Raw genomic sequence first — 26551 nt, 5'->3', positions numbered from 1 at the left:
GTCCTAAAGAAATGAATGTTATTGTTTATAAACCAGATTCTCATCCTATGTAGCTCCATGAGAATTTCCGCTAGGGACATGGCTGAATTCTTTTACAAACTTCCATCTGGGAATTCTCAGTAATACAGGGTGGGAATCTGTCCTTCTCAGACTTCATGAAAGGTTTGAAGGGGAGAGGGAGGTCAGCTAAGTTAGTTTTCCTTTATTTTTCTGTTTTCATCTGGGGAAAGTTGTTTTTGTTTTTAGTCAAAATTTTATGTTTTAAAATTATTGAGGCTTTTAAATAGTGGGGTCTAAAAACTACAGTATTAGGACTTAGTCTAATGGATTTGCAAGTGGCACGAGAGCATAATTCTCAGGCCTTTTAAATATTCTGTTTCCTTTTATGTGCTTCCAATAATTATAGAATCTCCGTGTCAAATGTCATCTATAAGGCAGAGATTAGATTTAAAGGTCTTTGACTAATAAAGTGGATCTTTTATAATTGTTAGGAATATATATTTATGAGGAATTTTCATCAGTGATACTTTACATAGGACAGTTGTAAAGAGTCCTCTTTGTTAGTTTCACAGATGAATTAAAAATTGCTGTAACGGTGTGATGGTTCCCTAAAAGGCCAAAGTGGAAACAGTGCTGAATAAAATGGTAAAGCCCAACTCCTGAAAAAGGACCCATAGTCTTTCAAACACTCATGTTATTAACACAGTGACCTGATCTCAACATTCAGCACACAGGATAACAACAAAATCAGTTCACTGTAAGTGTTCTTCAGTTTTATTTCACGGGATTACAAGCTTAGGCTACCAGGAAGATATTTTTCTTTCTGAGACTTCTATGATTTGGGTTTTTGGCTGATAATGTATCATAATTTTCTATACCACAGAGACATTCTTTTAAAAATTTATTATTTTTATTTTATATCTGTGTTTTCCTGGATGTGTGTACGTCCACTCCTGGTGACCACAGAGGGCAGCTGAGAGTGTCAGGTCCCTACAACTAGAGCTACTGATGGTTTTGGTCCACCATGTGGGTGCTGTGAACCAAGTCCAGGTCCTCTGAAGCTCTTAACTGCTGAGTATCTCTCTTACTGGCAGAAGCATTTATTTTAACTTGTTCTTTGTTTTCAGCACATCCCAACTGTTCACTCTTCTCACCGATCCAGCTTCCGATCACTCATCCTCCATTTCCCTTCAGAAAAGATCAGGCCTCCCCAGGGATAGCAACTAAACACAGCGTAACAAGATGCAATAGGACCAGGCACAAACCCTCATATCAAGGCTGGGTGAGGCAACACAGTAGGAGTAAAGGGGTTCCAAGAGCAGGTGAAAAAGTCAGAGACAGGAGTTTGGAGTCCTACAAAAACACCAAGCTAACACCCTAGTGAATATGTGCAGATGATCGAGTGAAGACCCATGCATTAGGAAGGAAATACGGAGGTGTGTTTCCTGATTGTGTTGATTGCTCTGACTCACTATCTGTGACTACTCTTGGGGAGTTAATGTTCTGAAATGGATTCCCCATTTAAAACCACACAAAGTATTCACTTTAAATTATGCCAAGATTATTAAATATCCAGTAAATTCAGAATGTCAATAGTGAAACCTCGTCTCCCCGATACAAATTCTTTGGTGAACATGCAACAGCGAATAGCCATGTTTGGGCCTGACAAAGTTGAAGAATCAACAAACCTTTTTTTTTTTTTTTAAATTGCACACCTGTAGGTCCTAAATTCTTTCACCTGTTATGTTATTTCCTCCTTGTAACAGCTCTGATAAGTGGAGATAATAAATTCTAATTTATAGTTGAGGAAGTAAAAGCTCAGAGGTAAAATGACTTTACCCCGGTCAAGCAGCTGGTGTGTGGAAATGTGTGAAATTTGAAAACAGCCTTCTGAACATTGGCCTTCACCAACAAAGAAACTTCAGTAGCATGTGTTGGATCACTTGGAAGACATGTTTTGTTAACTTACCATATTATATTGTACTGTGACCACATTTTATTGTGATGTTATTAAAATTAATGGTGTTTCTTCAACTTTAGCTATTTAAGTGTTGGTGTTCAATTCATTAAAGGGTTATTTAATCAGACAGAAGGCATCTCTTAGACAAATATGCACCACCCATCCTCTGTCTCAGTAGGGCTGTCAGAGAATTGTACACGTGGATCGAGAGGCCGGGTATTCAACAGTTCCATCTCTTAATACTGAGTAATTGGGACACAAGTTTATAATGGAGACTATGAACTATACATAATATGTATGTTTCTGGGATAAGAAGACTTTTCAAATGTTACAGAGAACCCCAGGAGTAATGGATTAAGACAAACCTGTGAGATCACAAGGAAAGAAGTGATGTAGAACTGTGTTCTCAAGCAAAAATGATTTCATTCCTTCCTACTCAATGACTCCAATGGCCAATCTTGAGAAAGAATATGGGCTAGGGAGGCCCAGAGTCCTCAGTACTCTCTCTAAGTCTGACGATACCTTTATTTGCTTATCAAAGTCACAACACCTTCCTCATGGCCCACAGGAAGCTATGAGGTCCTTCTCAAGTACAGACATGCCATCTAAGGACAAATTACGCCCTCGTTACGCAAATGCTATTTCAATCATGTTTCCTAACTCTTCCTTGCAAAATCTCTAAGGCTAGACCTGACTCTGGCTCATGAACATAGTGCACGGACTGCGACTCCAAGACATTTACAAGTCCAGACACTCCAGAAGCCACTGAATTTGCTGTTCAAGGCCTCTTTCTTGTGACCTAAGCACTCCTGTGTTCATACAGAGTTCTCGCTCGGACTTTTTCAGGGGAGGAAAGAAGTGAGGAAAACAGTCAAGATTAACCATCACAGGAAATGTGAGTCCCATGCAAATTATTAAGACTTGTATACCATTAGTGATAAAAGTGTCCAATGATAATTGATCTTCACTGTAGCAATCTCAATTTCCTAGGTCTTCGATACAATTACCACAAAATTAATGGATTCACACAAGAGATATGTTATCTCCCACAGTTCTAGGAGTCAAATGTCCTAACTCAAGGTGTGGGTAGTGTCCCAGTTCTTACAGAGACTTAGAGGACAGTCTGTTCTATGCTGCCTTTTGTTTCCAATGACTGCTCATTCTTAGCTTGTGGCCATTATTCAAATTTTTGCCTTAGACTGTATTTCCTTCCCCTCTTTATGCCTATTTTATAAGGACAGGTTTTAGTGGATCTAGGACCCATCTAGACAATCTGAGTGTTGTCTCTCAAGACTTTTATTTCCCTGACCTCTGCAAAGGCCAGTGTACCAAATGATGTCATGTTTATGGGTTTCAGCAATTAATGTATGAGCATTTGGGGGCAAAGGGCACCATTCAATCTATTAGAACAGCATTAAGAACTATCACTTTTTGAAATGTAAAAGTATGGCTGGTTTAAAAAAGTTACTTGTGTCTGACTGGCTATCTGTAATTAGATCAAGTCCATGCCAGCAAGCGAAAGAGAAAGGGCCCACCTGGACCCCAACAAAGTTCCTCACATGCCAGTTCACTGCAATCTCTCTAGTCTGCTTTCTCCACACATCTGGACTCCTGAATTGGTACTGCAACTAAATTACCTTCCTTTAGTCATCTTCATTTCAAATCCATATTGCATTTTATTATTGAATTAATTTTTCCCAAGTACCCCTTTGCCATTTACATATGTGATCAATCAAGATCCTTTGATGGCCAATTTATTGTACAAAAGAAAAAAGAGCCTAGCACTGAAGGCTTTACATAGCCCAGACACAATGTTCTGTCTCAGCCAGTCTGCTTGCTGGTGTGTGTCCTTCATCCGTGCTGCTGACAATTTGTCTATAGAGTACATTCTTTATTTTCCACTCCTTCTCTTTCTAAAAAGCTCCTTGTAGAAGCCCACACATCATTGTTCTCATTACCACTCATTATAAATGACCATTTTATCTTGTAATTCATCTCTGATGTGCTTATTTCCTTCTCTCTTCTTGATCTGGTTCCTCAAGGACATGGATTTATAAAAATATTTCTAGCACCAAAATATCTACTGTAAGTAGCTAACTCTTGAGAAGGTTTATACCTTTAAAGAGAAATGTTCCTTCTTTCATTAATGTGTGCTCTGTTATGAAACAGTCACTTAAATTTTAAATGATGGCCTCACAAAATATTAAGCACAGCCTTCCTATTTTCCTTATATTTCATCCTGTGGTTAATATTGCCTTCTCAATGCTTTATTTTGGATACTATAAAAATACTGTTTTATATGGACGAATGGAGGAAATAAATTAGAAGCCTTGAATTAAAACTTGTTACTATTTCAAACCCATGCTATGACACATAGCAAATCACTTAAAACTACATATGGCCTTTCCTTTCTTTCAAGGAATTAGAAATGGATTTTTTAATGGCTTGCGTTTCCCTCAGTGAATGTTGACTGTTGAACTGCCATTTCTTCTATAGACCCAGAGATTATGAGCATTGGTCTATTTAAGTTTCTTCAGAGCTATCCGTCTGCTAATTGTGACCAATTCTCTAAGCAGATTTCTCATCTTTAGTTTAAAGGTATTCCACTGATATAATATGGTCTTCTTAGGGGTGAAGCTGATAGACACCCCTCAAATAACTAGATAACAAACAAACAAAATGTTTCACTGACATGGTCTGGTCTTCTTAGTGATGAAGCTTGATGGACCTCACACAAAGGACAAGCTAATGAACAAAGTATTCCAGTGACATGATCTGGTCTTAGGTATGAAGCTTGGTAAGACATCCCACAAATGACAAGATAAACAAAAACAAAATATTTCACTGACACGATCTGGTCTTCTTAGGGGTGAAGCTCAATAGACATCCCACAGAAGAAAAAATCATGAACAACAACAACAACAACAACAAAACAAAACAAAAAAAGGAAAAACAATGAGAGAGGTTACTTTGTACTCTTTTGTTGCTATTATACGGTTGTTACAATTTTGTTTTTATATTTTTATTAGTTTTTATATTTTTATTAGTTCAAATTAGGAATAAGCTTGTTTCACATGTCAATCCCTTCTCCCTCTAGCTCTCCCTCTCCACACCCACACCCCTCCTACGCCCCCCCCCACTTACCCCTCATCCCATCCACCCTCCACTCCCCAGGCAGGGTAGGGCCCTCCACAGGGGCTCCACAAAGTCCACCACATCTTCCTGGGCTGGGCCTAGGCCCTCCCCCATGTGTCCAGGGCAAAAGTGCATCCCTTTAGGTGGGATGGGCTCTCAAAGTCCCTTCTTACACCAGGGAAAAATACTAATCCACCATCAGGGGCCCGCTAGAGTGCAGAGGCCTCCTTATTGACATCCATGTTCAGGGGTCTGGATTAGTTTTTTATTATGTGATTTTTATGACAGTACTTTTAAAAACTGCAAGGGCCTTTGTGATAGATCTAAAATCACTATATATTCTTGGTTATGGTAAGGTATCCTATTATCCTTTCATTCTAAACCAGTTTCCATGAAATCTAATTTCTACTTTATCTAATAGCATTGCTCATGAGCCCAAGTTACAGAGGATGGCACAGTTAGCTTGCCTTGTGTTTGCAGATATGCTACACCTCCACTGATCATACGGACTGCCAGCATTTCCATATGTCTTATATTATAAGGGCATGTTATTCATTTTGTCCCTGGAATGTTATTAATAGGCACTGTGGTATAGTTAATGCTCTTAATACTTGTTTAGAAACGAATTCTATTGAAATAGACACAAGGCTGACTTTGTTAAAGTAAGTTTAAGGATTTGCCACATCTAAGGGAACAGTGACTGAGAAAATATTTTATTGAATAAAAATTGATGATTAGTTTATGGGTTTAAGAATCTCCTGAAATTAACAATTTGAAGTCATACAGAATAATTTCACAAGAAATTTTAGGTAGATGCTCAAAAATCTTGCTGATTGAATTTTAAAAAATAGTCAACTATACTGGGCATCTTGGTATTTTTCAGCTAAGCCTTGGTTGTTGGTTAGTTTTGTTTTCAATTGTTAGGACCACACATTGGTATTACAGATCCTCTTGGATGTCTTCTTCTTCTTCTTCTTCTTCTTCTTCTTCTTCTTCTTCTTCTTCTTCTTCTTCTTCTTCTTCTTCTTCTTCTTCTCTTCCTCCTCCTCCACTTCCTCCTCCTCCTCCTCCTCCTCTTCTCCTCCTTCTCCTCGTCCTCCTCCTTCTAATAGCGTTAATTCTTGCAGGGATTGCAGTGATGCTAAGGGCATTGTGGGCCCTCCTAAGGAAATGCTCCTAGCTCTCTAGTTTGGTATGACATAGGGTCAAGAACACAACGTGGCACAGTGCTAAAGAGCATGGGCTCTTGAGGTAGGCATTTCTGTTCTGAATGTGGCTCAGCCACTCACTAAATATGTGAATGGAGGCCAATTATTTGTCACCTTTATATCTCACCTTTCTCATCTGATATGCAAAAACTTTTTAATCACCTCATCTGCTCCTCTCCTTTATCTTTCCATGTTTCCTCCATAGTCTTACCATATCCTGGTTTGAGGTATCTGTTTGCTCATTTGTTCCTTCATTCTTGACTAGATTAAAAGTCCTTGGGCACTTGGAGGGTGTCTTGTTCTCTCAGCACACGTGATAGCATGCAGCAGGTACTGAGAACATCTACCTAAGCTGATGAGGAGTGAATGAGCAAATGAGTGCAAAAGAGGGGTGGAGTCTGACTATGCAGATGTCAGCTCTACATGATGCCTCTGGATGATTGGCAAGACGAGGCAGGGAAAGCACTAGAATACAGTAAGTAAGCCAGAAACAAGATTAGGAACTCCATGTCTAGAAAAGAGGGGTGATGTTTTAAAAGTATTTTCATAGACACTGATGGACTGTGGCTCTCTGGGAACCAAAATATAAGAAGAGCAGAGTGGCGACCTTCCCTGAAATAGAGGTAGCTGTAGTGGATGGCTCTGTGCTAGCTGGTGACTCTGAGCAGCCCTCACTGTCCTCAAGTGTTTTGCTGTCAATGATGTCCATCCCAGTGAGATATTATTCTCCCTTGTGGAGATGCAGTCACAGGCAGATGTTTTGTTCATCAGGTAATGAGTAAAAAAATCTAGCTTCCCACAGGTGCTGGCACATTAACCACTTGCCTGATTTACATGCTGAAGTGATACAAAAGATTTTAATATATGAATTCAGATTAAGGAACATGCATAGCACCAGATGCTCTCAGCCACTGAGGTAGAGGAGGTTTCCAGAGTCAAAGGCCACCCTAGTTTCCAGAACAAGCTCCACTGTCACATGGCTCTTATAGACTAATTTGCCAGAATTTAAAATATTTAACAGAGCTTATATGGCCTTCCAGAGTCTAGCTCATTTACAACCTTTGGACAGCCTGGGGTTTGGCTATACTGTGATAATCAGCACCTCAAGCATATTGCTGCACACTGTAAAGATGGGTGATTTCCACACTACAGTCATTAGCACCATGTTCCTGAAAAGCTTGAAGAGGAGAGAGAGAGAGAGAGAGAGAGAGAGAGAGAGAGAGAGAGAGAGAGAGAGAGAGAGAGTTGTGCATATCACACCTCATTCCCATCCACGCCTTCCTTACATTTCATCAGAACAGATGGCCGGCATTCACATTCTGTAGCTGTCTCTTGCTTTGTTTTGAAATGCCTTTTGTAAAGATAAACAATGCTGGAGTGGCATTTTTGTGAGTGCATGAAACTAAAAGTTAAATGCTCTTATGCCAATGCCCTCTCTCCAAAGTAGAAGTCAAGGAAAACCGACTGAAAACCGACATGCCAAATCAATAAAAATAAAAGTACAAAGTCAACAGGAACTGATGCACGTGAAGCTCTATTGGCAATGTCCCGCTATATCGCAGCACTTGAACTTCCCCAATGTACTCGCAGGCTGCTGTTTCCAGTGTGGCGATATTCACCTCCAGAGTGCTGCGTTTCATTTTGCTGTGAAGTATGTTTAAGGTAGTTTGGAGCAAGGAATTACATTAAATATTATTTTGAAATGTTCCAAGAATAAGGTATAAAGCTGTTTGTGGAAGAATAAGGCCTGCTTATGGCTAGGGGTTTACAGTCTGGCTAAGTATATTTCTTATAAAAAGACAGCTACAAAGGTATAGAACAGTGTATGTTAGCTGATGGCTAAGTGGTTTAGACACTAGCTGCTATAGGAAATAAAAATGATTTCTGGAGTGTGTGTATCAAAAATTCAGGTAAGCAAAAGGGATAGAAATGCATTTCAACAAGAAAAGATGGCAAGAATAAAGAGGGGAGTGTTTGGTTTGGAGGGATGATGAACTATAGCAGAAATGATGAAACTAGAGAGAAGGCAGGAAGTCCTAGAAAAGGGTACATGAGAGAATCCCCCCAGATTTAAATGTTTCTAGAATATTACAGGACTAATTTGGAAATTTATTTCTAAACAGAAGACTAGAAAACAAGTATACTCAATATCTCCGAAATCATTTGCTCATGCATTCCTTACATGTTTCTTTGCCATCAAGAAGATAGTATCTGATGTGGAACACAGAGAAGAACACAATAATTAAAACAGAGGGGAAAGTCACAGCTGTCTTAAAAATTATAACTACTGTCAGGCCACTGCACTCCTGTTTGAACAAAGCAGGCTTATGTAAATAGTCATCACTCATCCTCAACAGCAACAGAGATGGCTGCATTGCCAACCCCGGAGGCTATGTGTTGTACACCAATACACTCTTCCTTTCCTCTAGAAAAAAAAATCATGGTTGAAAATCTTCACAATAGGAAATCTCCAAGCTCTGTATGGCTTTAGGGATTGACCTGATTGGGGAAACAAGATGAAGAAAGGAAAGACATATAGACATACATATGGAAAAGGCTGGGATTGGCTGGGACATGCACTCTCTGGTGGAAGCTCAGCACATTTATATGTCCAAACTGGGGAGGCAGATTTACTGTGCACAGCTGAAGGATAAGGGGAGTTTATTACACATAGCCAAACAAGGACAGGTTAACTGATTTTGGTGGTGGTGAGGTTTCTGTAGGGGAGTAGTCTTGGGCTGTACACATCTGGGAGGAGGAAGCTGGAGTTGACATTTTATGTCATTTCCCTGATCTTAAGCAGGGGAAGGCTTTGTCCTTGTCAGAGGCATTGGGGCCCTTGACACAGCTGTGTTTATGTCAACAACACACATTCACCCAGGACTTGATCCTCTCCCACAGGAAATCATAGCCCCTGAACAAACAAGAGAATCCAGAGAATAGATGGATACCTTTTTCCCAGTCTTCACTCTGATAGTTAAATCTATGTAGCATTCACAGAGGCTGCATCCCCGGCATGGGGCTATTCAAAATGCTCTGTGTATCAACTCTACTATCACAGCCCCAGGCATCAGAAAATATTATTGTGAACATCACAGGTACCAAGTGGCTCATTGGATCTAAACTGGCCTGTACTTTTAACTGGTCTGCAACAAAGATTTCTTATGTATGGGATGGTTCCATAGTATCAAGGTGCTGCCGGAAAATGGGAGAGCTTCAGAAACATATGAAATACAGATGAGTTATTTCAGAATAAATAAAACTAGTCAGAGAAAATTGAGTCCAAGAGGCTCTATTTTTTCATTTTATAACACGGTTGTTGGAATTAATTATAAGCAGGGAATGGTGTCTTTCATGTAGCTAGCAAAAGAGCATCTAAGTATTGATTATCTATATCTGCCTTGTGTTTCCCACAGGCACTTTCACAATCTCTGTTTTTGAAAAGGAAGCTCAAAGGGATTCTTTTGTCTTTATCACTGTTTGTATTGTTGGGAAGGTTGCTATATCTAATTCATCTTTGCCATCTATATATTAACTATATCTATGATCACTGAGAGTTCTCTGCATTTATTCCTGCTTCTGTTGATCTGCTGGGGACACCAAAATAACTCCAAGTTAAAAAGGGGATCAACATGGCAGGGAAGAACAATCCATATTTGTCTGACAGGGTGGCTGTCTCTTTGTGGCATTTCAAAGTGAGAGAATTGGGTAATCTATAACTGGAAACTTTTCATCATTCCATCTGGAAAAATTTTAATTTCATTGCAATATCTAATATTAAACAACTGCCCATGATTTTATATCTTGTATGGTCTCCTGTAGGTCTCAAATGGACTCATAGATAATAACCTTTTTTTCATGTGGGAAGCAACTGCATCTCAGCCTCTGTAAACATGTTTAGCTCATGTCAAAAAGCCAACAAGTAGCATAGGTAGCTAGACAATTAAAATTTTTTGAACTCTTTTAGCTCTGGAGATTGTTGTCAGAATTGTTCCAGGACTAAGATACATCAAAAAACAAAACAAAACAAACAAACAAACAAACAAACAAACAAAAGAACTAAGAGAGAATGGAGGTTAGTGCCAGAGATAAAGCAATCACAAAGGGTAAAAGGGTGTTAGTGTTAGACACTGAACTCTATCCAGCACTTGACATAAAGTAGTTTGCTTCCTCTGCTGCTCAAATTTCTTGCTCCATTTATATGTCTCAGGATAAAGTGAAAACATGATATTGAATTTATTTTCCAAGCAAGGGGCCTAGGACTATTACTAGCAAGAAAATAGAATTTGCATTTCTCTAGATAATTCTGTAAAGAGTCTGTTTCCTTCATGATAATTGTTTGATGAGTGATTCATTTTTATTCATTTATCTTTCTTAGTATTATTTGCAATAAATACACTGGTATAAATGTAACACCATTAAATATGTTGTATGAGGTGTCTGAATGGCTTAACTGTGTGTACAGTGCAATATGGTGACAGAGACCGATAAGGAGGTCCATATGGTTTTGATGTTTCGAGAGAATGGTGAGAGGATTTTATTCTTTCTGTTTTGAGCCATTCTCAGAGGACAGTCACAAACATGTAAACACATGTAAAAGAGAAATAAAAGGGACATCCAGATTGCCAGAATTCCATTACTTTGCCTCTGGGGTATATGGCTGTTATAGAACTGGGCCAAGTGCCAAGAGTACTGAATTCAAAAGTAGGCTCCCTGAAGTGAACCACTCTTTACACAGCAATGGAGAAATAGCAAGCTAGACCTCACTGGACAAAGGAGTTACACTATGGGCAGTGGGTAGTCACTTTGGGAATTACATTTATTGACAGTAGCCTGAGTGCAGAAGGGCAGAGTGTCACTGGAGGCTAAAGCAGAATTTATATCTCATCAAGATGAAGAAGCTAGTTGGTCATGGATTTCTCCCACTGGGAATACTTGCAAACATGCATGTTAGCCATGATCGATTGCACAGATGAAGGTTTACTAAGTACTATCTTGGTGTGATGAAAGAGTTAATTCCCTCATTAATCTTTTCTGGCAAGAACTGGCTTAAATAAGATTACCGTTAAAAATAAGGAATCAATTCACCAGTCTTTATAGAGAGACAAAGTGAGACAGTGGAAATCAACCAGGTCTGTGGTTTGGGAATGTGCCCTGATGCCAGCCACCATCACTTTCTAGCAGTGCCATTCTGGGCAAGGAACTGAAACTCTCAGAGCAACAGTTTACTCCAATGGGAAGGAAGCAGTTTTATTTAGAAAGATAATACAAAATTAAGTTGACACATAGAAAAATCTATCCGTAGCTTGAACTTTAGTACAAATACTAGTTATTAATTGCTACATCGAAGAAGAGCAAGAAGAAGAAAGGATCACTAGGCAATACATAAATTCTAGTTTCTTGAATAGAAATGTTAAATGAACCTGGAATTCAATCTGGTCTGTCTTAAAGCATTAAGAAGAACAGGGTGGCTGAAATAATTTCCTGAATCTAGTCTCATTCATCATTCTGTTTTTTATAGAGTGCATTTTTGGTGTTATGTCTAAGAAATCTTTGTTACTATAGCCACTCTGGCTTTATTATGTCAGCATGATAATGCCACCTTTTTATTTTAATCATTTTTATCTTTATATTTGAAGTATGTTTCTTTTGGAAATATGTAGTTATGACTTGTGTTTTCAAAGTTTCTTTGGTTTACATTTAATTCCATTATTTGTATGGTTGGGTATAGGTCTATAACTTTTTTCAACTCCTTAGGTACACTTTGTTCCAGGTTCCCTTAGTTCTATTTTATTAGTTTTTTTTTTTGATATTGGGTAGTTTTTATGACCTATTTTATTATCTCTTATTGATTTATGGCCTATAACCCTTGACTTTGTTATTTTAAGATTACAAAAGTCCAAGTTTTCAAATCAAATATCAGTGAGGGATAGGGACATGGCTCAGTGATGAAAGAGCAGTGGCTGCTCTTTCAGATAGAGCAGTGGCTGCTCTTTCAGATAACTAGGTTCAGTTATCACTGCCCACATGGTGGCTCACAACCAGCTGTAACTCCAGGTCCAGGGAATCTGACACCTTCTTCTGGTCTCCATGGACACTGTACACATACAGTACACAGAAATACACACAGGAACAATAACCATACACATCAAAAATAAGTATTAAAAATATCAATGAAATTATAAATCCAGCCTTCCATAAGAATGCTATGATTATGTATTTTAGCTCCAGTTTTTGGAAAGGTAGCAAAATGAATGACCTAGAAGATTATGCTAAAGTAAATATTTATAATTTATAATGTTTTAATGAGATCTCAAAACAAAACTCTGTCATATTCAACCAGTAAAACTGGGAGAAAGTTCAGAAACTCTCACATATACTGTGACTTTTCTGTCAATATCTGTTGAGTTGAGTTGGGAGGCAAAGAAGAAGCACTCCAAGGTATTTATGAATCTTAAAACTCACATATCTTATGGCCAAGATCTCTGATTGATGGATCGATACAGCACAGAAAATACCAATGGTATAGTTGTTCTGAGCATTGCTAGGCATACAAGACAGTGTGGCATAGCCATGGGGATTCTGAAAAAGTTGACTAATGCTTGAGTTTTGATTAAAATCATGTGATCATTTACAAGCTGAGCTGCCTAATCACTTTCCTTAACAGTATATTTTCTTACCCCATCAACTATCATGATTATGATGTTATCAGGTATAATCTAGACATGGTAGTATTTCTTCTATAATATTCTGATAGGAGCTAAACACTTATTAAGTTATCTACAATTAATGAAATATAATGTAATTTTGCTGCTCCTATTATTTACGGCAATAAATATTAGATAGCACAGGTGTAACGAAGAGATGAAGATTCCAGCCCTAGATTCCAGATATACATCTAAGTAGCTTTTTCAACATCCAGTGGTGATCATTACTAGTGTTATGAACAATAATTTCTAATGAAGAGTAGCTAAGGATTTAGATCAAGCTTCTTTTTTCAGGAAAGGTAATGGAATTTTTAAGCCACTCTTCTCAGCACTGCCAAGGAGGGACTGCTGACTTGACTTCTTCTTTCAGAGGCAAATGAGCAAAGAAACAGGATACAAATCACAATAATACAATGCAACCGTGTTTCATCACAGGTTTGTTATTTTTTTCTCTGACAAAGAAGTCTTCAGAAGTCTGATGTTTGATATGGCTGCTAAAGTCGAACTTCGTGTTGCTTAAATTGGATGACAAGGTTTTCAATCATAAGTTCCTTCTCATTGACACAGCTGTTTCATTCTCTTTTATTGCCAACCATACTACATAGCTATCTTAAAAGCAGAGTGAATAATTTTTTGAGCACTGAGGCCATATTAGAATTTTTTTCAAACCCAAGGGTTAATTCATTGATATATTTTCTAGTACACAATCATGTATTAATGGATATATTCATATCAAAACAAAGAGGCTTGCTGGTTGAAAAGTCCCAAAAGAATAAGGATATGTGCATGTTATGGAAAAAAGAAAGAAAGGAAGGAAGAAAAAAAAAAGCAGGACTAAGGTTTAGATTATAAACAGACTTAGAGTGGCGGCAGATAAGAAATTGGAGTCCCCCTCAGGTCCTATGTAGCACACAAGGTTTTCTGGTTTTGGTTCAGGAGCTCTGTAGTCCTTAGTCCCTACCTACCATTATTTGCTGCATATGTTGAAATATTTTCTCTACAACATCACTAGCTGTGAGTTCCTTGGATAGTCAACATTTCTAAGTCTGTTTCCTCATTAACAAACTGGGCACAGTCGGCATAATTTCTAACAGGCTATATTGTGTGGGTCAAATAGGCCATGCTGTGTAATTGTACAATGTTCTGAAGAGCAGACTGTATCATGCAGTCAGAGTGGATGCTGCCTAGAAAAGCCTGACCAGGAACAGAGGCATATTTGCTGGATTGGCTGGGGAGCTCATTTGTGATCCGCTACCTTCTTACTTCTACATTCTGACTTCTAACTGCTGAAAGAGCAAGGAAGGATCGTGGGAATCCAAAGACAGGAATCATGAGGATAATGGGGCTTCTAGGGGGAGCACACTGTCCCCTCAACAAAGGGGAAGGCATCCAGTATAACACTGTGAGCACACAGGGAACCTTCCCCTCTGTTCAGGACCTCCTGTAGCTAGAACTTAGATCTTCTCTGTGTCCTTATTGTCCTCAATGGAAAAAAAAAGCCAAACACTAAATGCAGAGACAAAATGAAGATCATATTACTCATTTGGTGGGTAAAACAAACTAACATGGAAAATATGAAGGTAAACCAACAAATAAACCATCAGGAAGCAGAACTGTTAGAATTAATAGAGTACTTTAAACAATCACTTTATTTTAAGAAAAATCTTGGGGATAGTAAAAACATGAAATAGAGAAAGTATTATGGCAATAAAATAGCTAAGAATTTTAAATTTAAAAATTCTAGGCAATATAAAAAACAACATAGTACCTATTGGGATGTATATGTGATTCTATCTATCTACCTATCTATCTATCTATCTATCTATCTATCTATCTATCTATCTATCTATCTATCTATCTATCTATCTATGTCTATTTAATCCCAAAAGGGACTTGGCTCTAGTACAGAAAGAAAAGATTATAGGTTTCCACTTTTTTTTTTTTTTGACACAGGGTATTATGTAGATCAAACTGGCTTCCAATTTGCTAGATAGCTGAGGCTGCTTCCACCTTCCAAATTCTGGGAATTTAGGCATAGACCCCCATATCAGCACCCCCATAGAGACTTTTTTAGAGCATTAAAAAGATAAACCAGTTAAGATGGCCTAATCCGGAGTCTACCATCCCAGGAAGTAATGCTATCCTAAGGAGACATTTTTATTATTTTTATGACCACATCGCCTAATTTTTAGTAAGTGAAGATGTGACATACTCACAGAGTGGTACTATAAGCAAAGTGTCACAACAGGCAATCTGTCTGAAAGGTCCCTGATCTCACGCTAACCTGATGACATTGAGGAAGAAAGAAACAAAGAGGGACTGTAGAGAAGGATGACAAGATCCTGGGACAGGGCCATGATGCTCATTACGGTTAGGGAAGATGGAGCAAGGTGCAGGAACATGGTATGGTAACGGTACATTGAGAAAGTGAAGAGGAAACTCTCACCTTATCAGTGACCAGACAGGAACCCTTGCCGGACTGGTGCTGGGGGCTCTCTAGAGTTTAGCATGGTAACTTTCCACCTTCATTCAATAAAGAGCGATGTTACCAGAGACTTGTAGAGGCCATGCATGTGCCAGGTGCCACACCACCCTGCCATCAGTGAACTCATTGTGTGGCTTCTTGTTTCTTGCCCTACAATGTTTTACTGTTGTTCTTCTGGATCAAAGATGAACTAAGGACCAGATGGGTCTCCAGGACAGTTCGGAATTAAAATAAGAATTACAGCTCTCTACCTTATAACATATATCAAATTTATAGGATTTTTCAGCAAGTTTTATATCTTATGTAGTCAGGTTGGATAAAACACTCCCAACTGTATTTATTAATTGACCCAAGTATCTCACATTTAATTTCAGTTTGCTAGTGAGAAACCTTGCCAGCCTACAGAGTGTTATATGTATCCACAAAACCCAAAACACAAACCAACCCCCTAGTGTCTTTTAAAGCTGTTTCTCTAAAACTATCCTTTTGGCTTCAAGTTGGTCTTTGTCCCTCAGATTGCTGCCATTTGTCTCTATAACAGGACTGAGGAGAAGAATTCACAATATCTGGGGATCCATTTCTAGATTTTTAGGAAGAACTCATCCAACTAAATGTCACACTTCATTACCATTAAGGGGCCAATAAAAAATCAGTTTGCAGATACCATCTACATTTTCATGTATTATTTATACAAGGTTGAGATTTATAATTTCAAGACTGAAGTGTTGATAAAGATGTGCATAATATTGAAATGGGATGATTTACTGCTGGGGCAAACAAATAACAGAGGTGGTGCTGACAGCAGTATTGAGGCTAATGTATAATTTATAACACTAAGCAGCTTTACAAACAAGAGTAAGAATTGCACATTAGGTTCTGCCTGAGAAAACACTTGCTTTCACTAAGGCATTTAACTGTCCTCTTTTCTAACCAGGATCTTTTGGTGGGGCACCAACAGGCTGTTTGCTATCCCTGTGTGACCACCCTAAAGAAGCATCAATCTGCATGAGGAAGGCTGTCATGTTTTACCTGCCTGCCTCTGCAACTTTTCCTTAACATTTGTATGTAGAAAAAAAAATGCCAAACAGGAAGACATCAAGCTAAGTTAAATTTATAACTGAAAATAATGGATGTTAAAACCTAGACATTTATTTCATAAAAATCACTACAATAATTGTTCCTAATGTTTGTATTTTATAAGGAAACCCAATGGAGAAGTTTTCTGCATAGAATTTCTAGATCCCAGGATAATGGACTGTCATGGAGACTGCTGGAAGACTTCCCAGTTCTTATTCCCACATCTTACTTTCTAATAAAACTCATATCCATTACAGCATCCCATTAACCCCTATATGATTCAAGTCTTGCATAAGGCTAACTTGCTCCCAGTTTTCAGGGAATCGAGGAAGATGTAATTAAGCCCAAGTCAACCATGAAAATACTATTGTGGTGCTCACAGATGCTCCTGAGGTCCAGTCCTAGCAATGAGATGTGTGAGAAGGCCTTCTGGTATGTCTATGAACACATTTGTACACGTGGAGGCCCAAAGGGAGCATCAGGTCCCCTGGAGCCAGAGTTTCGGGTAGTAGTGAGCTACCCAATGTAGATGATGGGAACTCAGTCTGGACCTCCATAGGAGTAGCAAAGGCTCCTAATTACTGAGCCATCTCTCCAGCTCATTTAAGTAATTTTAAACAGAAATGTGTGCTACTTAATAATGAAGATCTCATAGCTTATTTATGGGCCATTTGTCAATTTTCTGGAGCCTAACATCTGTTCCATCATTCAAATGCCACCCTGTGAGGATTTGTTTATTGCTGATAACATAAGGTAATTTTGGTGAGTGTATAAACTGATGACATGACTGCCCCATGATATGGTTAGGGGGAGGGTTTTATTGTAGATATGGGAGACAGAACAGCCAGAGGCATCTGGATGAGTCCAGAGCAGAGAGAGAGAAAGAAGTAGACTGAACATGGCCACAAGACTCAACATGGCCAGGGCTACCTGGGAGGGAGGGGAGAAGAGCAGGGGATAAAGAATAGAGAACACACAGTGAGAGAAGCAGGAGTAGAAGCAAGAGAGAACATAAGCAAACTGTTGGGAATTCAGTTCTGCGATTTAAGACCAGCGTAACAGATAATCTATTGCTGATAGTATTCCAATATGTGCATGCCATGACTCCATTTAATTAGATTCTGGACAGGTAGGATTATGAAATACTTATAATAATGTATCATCAAGGATGTTCTCAAATACAAAGAAAAAAAAGACTCTGACTTTGATCGCAATGTGAGAAAATGGATACTCTGGCATAAATGTAAGCTCACAAGCATGGCTGACTCACTGACTGTTTCATGTTTATCTGAGATAATAATTTCCTTTTGTCCTTTGTTTTGAAAAACAATAGCCATTGCTGTTGCTTTCCAACAATGCTTGCTTCCCATCCCAGTCATTAGGTATTTGCAGATAGCAATGATGACTATATACTAGCTGGAGGAAAACCCCATCATATTATACAATAAAAATCTTCCCCATCATTTATCATCAAGAATAGAACAATGACAGTTACTATAGGGAAGTTAGCATACCCGGTTGATATTCAGGACTGTGACTAGATGGATAGTTTCTCCCTAGTCCCCTGGGATAAGACAGAGTGAATGCTCAGTAGGAACTCACAGGAGTACACTAAGAGTGACAATTCTTCAAGCTGTAAATTTGTACAAAGTTTATGGAATTCTGACTTAACTCAATAGAAAGGAAATCACTGTTTTTGCTTTTTAAAATAGTTTTTGCAGTTTCCATAGAGACTGTTAAAAATTGCCAATGCCGACTATATTGCAAGTTGTTACATCGGGGTATTGGGAAAAGTTTTCAATTAGCAATAATCTCGCCCGGGATGAACCTCATTGGCTATGATACTGCCACTGCACAAACTACTGTTTTTGCTATTATTTTGCTTTATTTTAGTTTGTTTAAGAATCAGATGTTTTGAATAGGAATTTCAGCGTTTTCTTTCCATTGGTTCCATAAGTTCTGTATATTCTGATGACACTGACAGATCATGAGGAGGTTCGTTTTCATGTCTGTTCATGTACCCATACCTATTTTGGGAATTCATGACCATTTGTACATTCCTAGATTTAATAATTTCTCCAATAGAAAAAAATCTAGTCAATTTTCCCTTCTAATTTTGCTATATTCTTATCTGTGCAGCACCCATGGAGAGGAAGTTTAGTGGCCCTCCCCCTCACTTATATACACAAGTTGGTGGCAATTAATTGAAATCATGCTGGAGGGATCATGGTGAGTAAGAAAGGAAAAAAGTACTGCGTGTGTGCAAGTGTGTGTGTGTGTGTGTGTGTGTGTGTGTGTGTGTGTGTGCATGTGTGTGCGTGTGCACGCATGTGTATGTTTGGAAATTGGCATGTGTCAAGATTTTCCAAAAGTGGAAAGGAAAGTTTAGCCATGGGTCTTATCCCTCTCCCAGTATGTCTGCAGTGCTCAACACTGCCCCCTCTTGGAAGAGGTAAATGCTATATCTGGCCATCCTTTGCTTAATGATCTGGAATATGTGAAAGTGATTCTGTTTCCCAGTGAAGCATGAACAAACTCCCTTCCTCTCCCATCCTGCTTGTTAGGCACAGCAGTGAGGGATGCCTTTCTATGTTGTGATTCTGGGGCATGTTTCCTGGGAGATTCACTTTTGAAGCACTGAATAATGAAACAAGCATCTACAATGGGTTCAAGATGCAACAGTTACTTTCAAATGTTAAGGAGTTTATTCTGTAACAAATAAACATAGAAACATAGAAAGAATATCTTACTGGGACTCCTGAAAAGGACAGGCCCTAGCAATGATGCAATACTTACCTACTCAGCCAAGCTGAAGCTTCATGTGTGCAGGGGAAGAAATGGCCTTTTGCAGAACAGGCAGCACAGCTAATATACTGCATGGTGACACGTTCCCAAAAGCTCCTTGATAGAAGTAACAAGCCTGCACAACATGACAAGAGGTGGGAGCATGTCTTTCAACTCTAGATCCTGTTCAGAAGCCCCTTTCCAGAGGGGGGAATCCTCCTAGGTCCTCAGAAATATTACATATAAATTGATAAGGGGTTAGTATATTTTTTATATGTAGGACAATGCATTTCTGTGTGGAATTTTGTTGTTTAGCATTTTCAGAAGAGAGAAGGAAAGCAAGTAGTTGACTGATACAAAGTATTAGTCTCTTAAGTATAATTGATTATTTATATATATGTGTATATATTTAATATCAAAACTTGACTCAGAAAACGTGTCTATGTACGGCTTACCAACATTAGTTTCCTTTCATTCATGTTTCAGAATTGGGCATTCATCTGAATAAACCCTTATTTTAATGCTCAGAAACTGACTGGGACTTTAAAAAAATCCCATTGATTCATTCCCTCTACTTTCTTTCTTCTCAGTTTGGAACAATTAGAATTCCTGACATATTTTTTTCCTTATACTGTGGTTCTATGACCATCCACATCACTCACTTCTTTGACTTCCCTCATAGTTTCCAGGCTTTCTTCTCATTGCCTCTTACTGTCTTACAGCTCTCTCTCTGTTTCTGTTCTCCCATAGGCAGTTCCTTCTCTTTTGATTCTGGGTTTTTTTTTTTCATGGTCTGCACCACATTCCACAGAATTCTGTGCTTTCCTTTTTATTTCTCTGTTTTTTATGCTCCCTTTGATCATGCCCACTATAAGCCTAATCCTTCCATTTCTGCTCACACCAATACACCCAACTCCAGTAGTGACTGAAGTGAGATCTTAACATCTGGTTCTCCACTAGACATCTCTTCTTTATATGGCTTAGGTCTAAGTAAATACAGCTACATGTGGACTTAGCATGTGCCATAGGAATAGTGTGCCCTCACTTACTAGTTTGCTGCAGAGACACCAGACCGCTTTCCCCAGACCGCTCCTTCATACCAACTACTGCCTCCAACCACAGTTTCTGTCCAGTAGCAAATCCACCATAAAAAGAGTGTTGGTTGACTACAAAACAGCCATTTGTTAAGTACCAATTATTTTGAGGAATAAAAGGACACCAGTAGTACTGTGTACCTTAGTTATTGAGGAAGTGAGTGGAAAAAAATAAAGAGACAGAAATCATAGCAGGATTAGTGAACACTATTAGGTTTCTATACAGGAAGTAGAAAAGAAGGACACACACAGAAGGAGGGGTGGTGGAAGTAGAGAAAAGAAGTGGGAGTCAGGACGTGAGAGCTTTGGTTACAGGATGACTGAAAGTAGCTGGAAAAGAGATGCACAGATAGCACAGAACAGTCTCCTCTCTCTAGAGGCTGAGTCATAGAAAATCTGTAATAGGGTATTGTGTGTTCTTAGGGAGAAGGAAAAGGAAGAAGATGTGTTATGGAGAAAAAAAGGTACAAAAAGGCAAGACACAAAGGGGCAGGAACAGTGAAGGACCATGATGGCTTGTCACATTTGCCTTGGGTTTGGTATGAAGAAGGAAGAGCTGCAGAGAGGATCAGGACTTGAGTGAAGACTGCACGTGAGGCTATTTTCTCTGCAGACTCTTGGCCTCTTCGGATGACCTGGAGTGGAAGCTGAAGTCTCAGTGTGTTTTCAAACCTCAAATGGAGACCAGATGTTGGAACTGAAGTATGGGGCATACTCCTTAATCTCCAATGAACTGAAACCGGGCTCAAAGAATGGGAATGTTCTACAATCTCAAATGGTGACCTAGAATTGGGGCCTGACTATGCCCATGTTTCTTAATCTGAACAGTGAGTTAAAGTGGGGACATGTGCATATGTGTGTGTATATGTATAAGAGCTTGCTTCCTACTGCAAAAGACAAATCATAGCTGAGGCAGAGTCAAGCTTTTGCTCAGTTCACATAAGCAACTTGCAAGAAACCTAATCCATTGCAAACTCTCTAAATAGAAGTCTCTGATTTTTTCTAGTTTTATGTTACTTTATTTCATGGTAATATCTTACATTTTTGACAATTAAATAATATTTGTAATTGAGAACCTGGTGATAGAACAGAAAGGGTCTAAATTTAAAAGCAGGTATTAATATTGTATTTCAGTTATGTATGACTCTGGCAAAGAAAGAACTCTGAAGACTCAAATTCTTCATCTATATAGATAAAATGTGTTTTCCTAGTAACTGCCTCATTGTTAGTGTTTAAAATTAGAAGCCAGGGTTATGCACCATGCCTAGTATAATCCCCTCCACCTCAAAGCCATGAATAGCCCACTAGTGTTAGTTTGATTTTTACATTCTCTAGGAGTTGCTGGATTATGTGTCAATTAGCCCATTAACAGTATACTTGTGGCAAGAGTTTAGTGAGGGTTTTCTGGAAGGAAAGGGTGCCATTATCCCAGGTTTAACTCTATTCTAAATGAGTATGTCCATAGTCATGGGAACCAAGGTTTAGATGTGTGAAAAATACCACCTCCATCCCTCCCAAATTGTTTCTATAATTTTTGGGTCTGTGATTTAGAAATCCTGGTTTTTAAACAGGAACAGCTTCCTCTAAATGACACAGTGTCACGACACTGCAAGTCTGACTACTGCTTTGGGCCTCTGGTGGCAGTGTAACAATGGCAAGGAGTTTGCGGCAGAGCAAAATGTTTCCCCATGGTTAGGATCAAAATAAGGAATAGAAAGGAGTTGGAAGTCCCAAAATTTCCTGCAGAGTATGCTCTCCATTATCTAAAGACTCTCTTGGGCCCATCTACTAATAGTTCTACCCTGGGGAGCAAGCCTTAACACAAGAGCCTTGGGAGATAATAGATATCTAAACCATAACAGAAATCATTGTTGACCTTTTCCTGTGAAATCTGGGTGGCATGGTAGGAAGAAATACATACTGAATTGATTCTGTATATCCAGTGTTTTCTGTGGGTAGTTTTTTTTTTCAGTATGCTTGGAAGTAATAGAAAGTTCCAACTTCATCTTCTTTTTAAAGTTATGTTCTCACATTGCAGCCTAGCAGGGACATTATTTTTTAGGAGCCTGTTGGGGTTCCATTGAGAATGCTGTAACAGTCCCATAGCCCTTTGTATTTGTTTTCAACGGTTGGAATACAGAGAGGCCAGGTATATGATTAACCTTCAAACTTCCCTAAGGTCAACTCCTTAATGAAAGTTATAAAATCCAACCAAAAAATTACTGGCAGCTCAAATAAACAGAGGTGATTAGGTCACTCAGGGGAAACATAACAAAGTCAATTACTTTCAATATGGTTAGGTTTATCAGATTTCTTTCCTTCCACGAACAAAGAAACCAGGAGTGTCTATTTAAAAGTGTGGGAATGCAAGTAGGGTATGTAAAAGTGGATGAGAATCAAGGAACAGAGACATACTTGATATAATTCTTATATTTGAATGATATCATCTTTATAAATAGTCATTTTATTGCAATTTAATAGATACTATTGTCTTAGTTAGGGTTTCTATTGCTATGATAAAACACCATGACCAAAAGAAACTTGGGAAGAAAGAGTTTATTAAAATTTACAATTCTCTGATCACACTCTATCACCAAGGGATAGCAGGAACAATAAGAGAAGTCAGAGCAGGAACCTGGAAGCAGGAACTCAAGCAGAAGCCATGGAGATGGACTGCTTTCTGACTTGCTCCTCCTGGCTTGTTCAGCTCTCTGCTGCCTGTCCAGGGTTACCACTACCTAAAATGGGCTGGGCCCTCCTACATCAATTATATTAATCAAGAAAATGCCCTACAGAATTGCCTACAGGCAAATATAATAGAGGCATTTCTTTAACTGAGATTCACTCTTTATAGAAAATTCTACCTATGATCAGTTGACAAAAAACAAACCAGGACATATTGAATGTTATCAACTATCAACTATTAAGCACTATGGTAAATTCTTGGGAAAGGTTGAAGACAAAATGATAAACATGAAAATAAGCAAAATAACTTCTGTCCTCAAGGACTTCATATATGAGTGACAAGAAGTACACACAAAATTGCCATATAACTTCAAAGGCTTCTGAGGAATGGCTTTGAATGTATAATAGTGACACAGCACAGAGGATGGCCCAGCGCACAGTAGATGAATATTACACTTAGAATATTGCAGGTATGGCAGTAAGCTCTGGAATGTTCATCACAAGGCTGGCATATAAAACAGAAATGGTATGTCTGATATTTTCTAGGAAGTTTATGGAAATAAAAAAGTTCTTAACCTAAGGCAATAAATTCAAGGATTTGAAGTCTATGCAGGCAAAGTTATTACTGTAACTGCCTCTAGCTTCATGGTTCTATAATTTTAAGCCTTTCTTCCTTGTCTTTTTCCTTTGAGGAAATACTGGAACAGATAGTCAACATGCTATTTACATTTATATTACAAAAAATCCCTCCCAATAATTTATTTTGCAGAAAACAAATAAAACCAAAGGCCTATTAAATAACTGTATTACACTGTATAGCAAGTCATCATTGAGTCTTTTTTGTTTGAAAGTTAATACCAATATCCACCTCCAGTAAAGGCTGACGAGGTCCCAAGTGACCTTAGTTCTAGTAAATTTAGGGGATTAAAGAATAGAAGATGCTGTGTGTGGTATCATCATTAATAACACTTGTTGGTAAAACATGTCCTCAACATTATTCTCAATATTTGGAAAGGGTGTCACATTTGTCTTGCTGTTGGAGACAACTTTTCTGTTCCAACCAAGTGAATCACAAACAGTCCACAGTGTTTCTCCCCATGCTAGGCATCGCAGCCAAAGGTGATCCAGAGTGTCACAGGGCTTGGACAAACAGCTGAGGTCTAGCAGATTAAAGTTCTTATGACTTTCTTGATGTATACATATAGCATGCTTTTCTTTCTTCCCTTGATAATAAATATTATATATTTATTTTTATTTGATAACACATTTTTCTTATAGTGTCTTATATTGATAAAGGCTATGAAGCCTGTATCCAGAAGTCCTAACATAATATCAAGAAAGAATATATTAAAAAAAGACCAACAGAAATCAAATATGCGGTAACTTTAGAAACTGAAGGGAGCATGGGGATTATTTATAGATAAGGCAAAGCTGAGGTTTGCCAGTGCCCAAGGTCAAGTACAATTTAACTGCTGAGCTGAGAATGGGATCCAGATGAGGGAACAAGACCCTTCTTTACCTCACAGGAAGGGCCACCCACTCCATACCTCAAAGGCAACATTCACAACACAAAGGGTAACACATCCTGAAAGTACAGTAAGCCCCGAGTTTGAATCAAACCCTAGTGGATGCTCTAACAACTGCTTTACGGCAGCTACTCCAGGGCCATGGCAACCTATCAATTGATTCATTGTTCTCATGCTCAAGGTGGGAGGTATTCTGCTGAGCAGTTTTGGCTCCTTCAGCATGTTGGTTTCCTCAAGAGAACTGGGTAGTTTTGTGGTTTACCATTGAAATTCACCATAATAAGTCTTGAGATTTAATATATTTTCTTTATTGCTTTTTACACACCACCAGTGGCTTTTGGAAGGAGCCCATTAAGTCCTACTTGCAGATTTTATGTAGCATAGCCCTTCTAAATGATCTGGTAAAAGAGAACAGGATATAAATGCAGCTTCTTTCTTCTGTTCATATTTTAAAACAAATCTACATGTTTTAGGAAAGACATCAGGCCTAGCTAAAATCCCCAGGTTTCCTCTAAAGTCTTAAGAGTTCATCTTTTTGATCAAGAACTGGGAATTAGAATTTGGTGGTACAGCAACGTCTTTGGTTGGGGGAATTTTAACCGGAAACAGCCCTCCCCATTTTTGCTAATGTTTAGGTGTCACGTTCCATAATACACACAGGTTTCTTCATCCACAAAGCATGAACATACAATGGTTGTTTTCGTAAGGAGTTTGGGGACTTACGTCTAACAAAATTATAGTACTAAATGTGAGCTCATTATCTGAAGCATTGATCCATCCCAGTGAGGAAAACATCAGCAGGGTGCAGGAACAATGAAGAGGATGATGTAAATCATATTAAAGAAAGCCATTTGCCGCCCAAACTGCCTGGGTAGCTTCCTGGAGCCTCACATTCACATATGCCTAGTACATCTTAGTACATCTTCTGCTGAATGACTGCAAGGACATTCAAATCAAAGCAAAGGTGAGAGGTATATCATAAAGAAAAGAATCTAGGCTCTCTGGGCTTTCCATTGATATAATGAAATTTTTAGTATGCCATCTGCAACTTAACTTGAACCCAGGAGGCACATTTTCCTAGAATGTCTACTTCTTCTCACAAAGTGTTATGAAATCCCTCTCCCTCAACTGCTTCACTACGTAGTCACCCTTCAATATCTAGATGAGTCCATTAAATCAATCTTCTGAACTCTCAAATAGACTTCCAACAGAAGGTCTGGCAGTCTTGATGCTAGATTTGACTTTTGAGATAATTTTGCAGCAAGTTTCCCAGTGTGCATGCCTTCCATCCTTTCAAATTAAGAGCCAAATGAGCTCCTTGAAAAGCCATGTCCGATTCATACACACAGACACAGATACATACATACACACATTTGGGGGTGGGGAGAGGGACAGAAATAGAATGACCGAGACAATGACAAAGGGAGCAGTAGAGACATACTTTGGACAGAATGTCAACCTTTTGGGCATTCTGATTCATCACCCAAATTATTTTTTAAAAAAGGATTTATTTATTTGTGTGTGTGTGTGTGTGTGTGTGTGTGAGAGAGAGAGAGAGAGAGAGAGAGAGAGAGAGAGAGAGAGAGAGAGAGAGAGAGAGAGAGAGAAGAGAGAGAGAGAAGAGAGAGAGAGAGAGAGAGAGAGAGAGAGAGAGAGAGAGAGAGAGAGAGAGAGAGAAAGAAAGAAAGAAAGAAAGAAAGAAAGAAAGAAAGATACTGTTCAGGTGCCCGTAGAGGCCCAAGGTGTCAGATCTTCCTCAGGTGGAGTTACAGGTGCAAGTTGCCCATTATGGGTGCTGGGAATCAAATTTGGCTCTTCTGAAGGAACAAGGAACAGCATGTTCTCTTAACCACTGAGCCATCTTCAAAACTCCTCACACATATTCTTTAC

General features: G+C 38.7%; 1 protein-coding gene and 1 non-coding gene across 6 annotated transcripts in view; both read right to left on the bottom strand.

The window, feature by feature from the left end:
* LOC100759343 (renalase) overlaps positions 1-26551 on the bottom strand; it is a 273231-nt gene that overhangs the window by 129503 nt on the left and 117177 nt on the right. The window lies entirely within an intron of this gene.
* LOC113830849 lies at positions 18294-18434 on the bottom strand. Its single transcript, XR_003483587.1, has one exon. It is a non-coding gene; the product is annotated as a U4 spliceosomal RNA (small nuclear RNA).

This window comes from Cricetulus griseus, chromosome 3 (assembly GCF_003668045.3).
Source record: "Cricetulus griseus strain 17A/GY chromosome 3, alternate assembly CriGri-PICRH-1.0, whole genome shotgun sequence".
Classification (NCBI taxonomy): Eukaryota; Metazoa; Chordata; class Mammalia; order Rodentia; family Cricetidae; genus Cricetulus; species Cricetulus griseus.
Note: the sequence above shows the minus strand (reverse complement) of the source record. Positions and strands in the feature narration are given on the sequence as shown.